General features: G+C 41.7%; 1 pseudogene; it reads right to left on the reverse strand.

The window, feature by feature from the left end:
* Positions 1 to 442: 442 nt before the first annotated feature.
* On the reverse strand, positions 443 to 1,261 carry LOC138843638 (large ribosomal subunit protein eL6 pseudogene; annotated as a pseudogene).
* Between the last annotated feature and the right edge of the window lie 2,482 nt (positions 1,262 to 3,743).

Raw genomic sequence — 3,743 nt, forward strand, 5'->3', positions numbered from 1 at the left:
TTTGTTTTGTTTTGTTTTGTTTTTGGACAGGCAGAGTGGACAGTGAGCGAGAGAGACAGAGAGAAAGGTGTTTCTTTTCTGTTGGTTCACCCCCCAGTGGCCACTGCGGCCAGAGCACCACGCTGATCCAAAGCCAGGAGCCAGGTGCTTCTCCTGGTCTCCCATGCAGGTACAGGGCCCAAGCACTTGGGCCATCCTCCACTGCGCTCCCTGGCCACAGCAGAGAGCTGGACAGGAAGAGGGGCAACCAGGACAGAATCCGGCGCCCCAACTGGGAATAGAACCTAGTGTGCCAGCACCACAGGCGGAGGATTAGCCTATCGAGCGTGGCACCAGCCGGCATTATTAGTTGTTTAATGCAATTCTCCTAGGAAATTCAGAGCACCAATTTGTGAAGGGAAATTCCAAAACAAATCAAACCAGATAGCAGGTAGTCCTGAACCTAACACAATTGCAGGTATCCCTGGAGCTAAGGAACATCCTTGATTTTTGGCAATATTTGTGAATCCACAACTTTCTGATGAACCCTGTGTTGCTCTGTTATCTTGGATTTCTCTTTCTCCCAGTCGAAGATCTCACCTTCCTGGTGTCTGGGCTTTCACAGCTGCTGCTTCTTAAAAAAAAAAAAAAAGTATCAGTGAGATGCTTTGGGATTTTCAAACTGCTTGTGTCAATTTTCGGGTAGGTGGCCATGAAAAATTTTTTGATGTGTTCTCGTACAGGAACCCTATTAAGGAAAAGAGGGCCAATCACAAGCAGCAAACCACTGCTCAGCTGCTTCAGGAAAACCACCCTTTTTTCTCTGTGGTGCCCAGCGAGGATGGTTTGAGGGGTCCCGGGGTGACGCTGGCCAGCAGTTACCTCATGTGCTGACTGCTTTTTGCCATGTCTCAAAAGCTTTAAAGGGACATCTTTGATGGGATAGTATCAAGGCTTTTTGGGAAGCTAAACCACCCTGGTGGCACCAGTCTTGTCACCATCAGGTTTTGTGAGAGTAACAAGAAACTCCCTTCTTTTCAATCTTGGATTTGGGAGCCATGCAGTTCTCTTGGACAGGGCGATCCTGGAATACATGGCTGACCGGAAGTCTCCGCCAATCCCACCCATGAGCCCAGAGTTTCTGCTGCAGTGTGGCTTCCCCTTCTGGGATTTTTATCTTGGGGTTCTTCTTTATAACTTTGCCTCTAGCATTATCTGCCTTTTTGGCTGGAGATTTTTTTCTTAGTGTCTGGTTGTGGAGCTGGAACTTTTCACCTGCCATCTTGCAAGATGGAAAAGTATTCGTGATACTTTAACCATTCAAATCTAGTAAGAAAATGACTCAGTGAGAGGAATGCCAGATGGCAAGACCAGTTGAATAAATAGCCAATTGAAGGATATTTCTTCCAGGTTGCCGTCTTTACTCCATAGAGTCATTTAAATAGAATCAAAATAGCTAGACATGGACTTCTGGGGAAGAGGATCTTAGGAATGTATGATCCTATTAAAATACTGTTAGTATCTGGTAGTGCTTTATAATTACCACATTTGTCAGAAATGCTTCATGTACTCCATTATATTGGTAAATGTGACCAACAGCATTAATTTTCAAAAATATTTCATTGGAAATTTTCATGAGATCTGGTTTAAAATGGAGAGAAGTATGTATTTACAATGTTTGAATGCTCTAATTTTGATGAAAACCCTCAAAAAGGTGGTAACTCTCCATTTGAAAAGGATATTAGCAACACAGAACTTTAAACTTTACTGAAAAAAAATTGTGGGGAGGGAGGCATTTGTCCTAACAGTTAGGATGCCCATTAAGAGTAACAATAAGTATTATGACGGGCTGGTGCTGTGGCGCAGCGGGTTAATGCCCTAGCCTGAAGCGCCAGCATCCCATATGGGTGCAGGTTGGAGTCCCGGCTACTCCACTTCTGATCCAGCTCTCTGTTGTGGCTTGGGAAAGCAGTAGAAGATGGCCCAAGTCTTTGGGCCCCTGCACCAGCGTGGGAGACCCAGAGGAAGCTCCTGGCTCCTGGCATCAGATCAGCGCAGCTCCAGCCATTGTGGCCAATTGGGGAGTGAACCAGCAGATGAAAGACCTCTCTCTCTCTCTCTCTCTCTCCCTGCCTCTCCCCTCTAGGTGTAACTCTGACTTTCAAGTAAAATAAATGAATCTTTAAAAAAAAGAATAAGTATTATGATAACTGCCTTCAAAAAGAAATCCCAAGGAAGGCATTTGACCTGGCCATTAAGATGCTGGTTGAGGGACTGGCATTGTAGTACAGTGGGTTTAAGCTGCCATTTTAAAACACTGGCATCACATAGTAGAATGCTGGTTCAAATCCTGGCTGCTCTATTTACAATCTAGCTTTTTTTCTAGTCTTCCAGGAAAGATAACCCTAATTGTTTGGACCCTGTCACCCTTGTGGGAGACCTGGAAGAAATTTCTGGATTCTGGCTTCATCCTGACCCATATCTGGCTATCATGGCCGTTTGGGGTGTGTACCATCAGACAGAAGATTTCTGTGTGGCTGTCTCTCCCTCTCTTTCTGTCACTCTGCCTTTCAAATAAATACATATTTTTAAATGCCTGTTGATACCCACATACCATTTTGGAGTGCCTGAGTTTCACTCCCATATCTAAGTAGTTGGGTTCACACCATCCACAAGGTAGACCTGGATTAAGTTACTCACTACTGGCTTCAGCACAGCCCAGCACAATCCTGGTTATTAAGGGCATTTGGGAAGTGAACACAGAGACTAAATATCTATGTCTGTTTCTATACCTCTGATTCTCAAGTAAATGCATTTTTAAATCTTTTAATGAAACAATAAATTTGTAAGAAGAATGATCCAAAAATGTATAAATCACCATTATTTGTCACTTCCTATTCTGGCATCCCCCTACTTAGGTTCTCACCTTATACAAAAGTATTCAAAGACTCATTATAGTAAAGTTGAGTATACATTTCAATTCCACTATTTTGTAGCTCTGTGATGGCCTAGGGAGCCCCACTAAACTCACTAACCTCAATTTCTACATTTATGAAATATGGACAGCAAGATTTTTATAGTAATGTCTTGAAGACTAAATAGCACACTTATCACATTGCAATATAATTATTTCTCTTCATGGCTCTTTCATGCTGTCATTCCACCAACAAATATTTCTTGAGAGCCCACTATAGGGAATATTAGCTCTACCTCTGACCTGTATGAGTCATGTGGCTTTGAGTAAGTTATTTACCTTCTTTTTCAATTTCATCAGCTATAAAAAAATACATATCCACAAGAATAAATGAGCTCAAACAAGCAACATATTTTAAAAGAATTCTTTTTCATAAATTTTCAATCCTAGTTGTTAGCTAGATTATTGTTGATGGTTTCCTCTTACAACTCTTCATATTACTCCTCCTTATGCCTTTTCTAATCATCATCACCACCAACATCATGCAGCAGTCATTCAGTTAGACTTCATCCTGCTAGAGGGTGATAGTCTTCTGTTAAATCTATGATAATAAACATAAATATATTTACTAAATGCTAGTTCCCATATTGGTCACAGCTTTTGGTTTCAAGTGAAACAAAGTCAACTCAAGCTATCTTCATCCAAAAAGTGAGATTTGTTTTTTGGGGAGCAGGGGATATTGTTATATAACCAAATAGCACAAAAGTAAGAAGTGTAGCTGCTTTCACAAATAATGTGTATTCAAAACAAGATTTCACACCACTTATCATCTCTGCTTCATTTTGAACAC

This window comes from Oryctolagus cuniculus, chromosome 9 (assembly GCF_051225735.1).
Source record: "Oryctolagus cuniculus isolate XC-2025 breed Fujian yellow rabbit chromosome 9, ASM5122573v1, whole genome shotgun sequence".
Lineage (NCBI taxonomy): Eukaryota > Metazoa > Chordata > Mammalia > Lagomorpha > Leporidae > Oryctolagus > Oryctolagus cuniculus.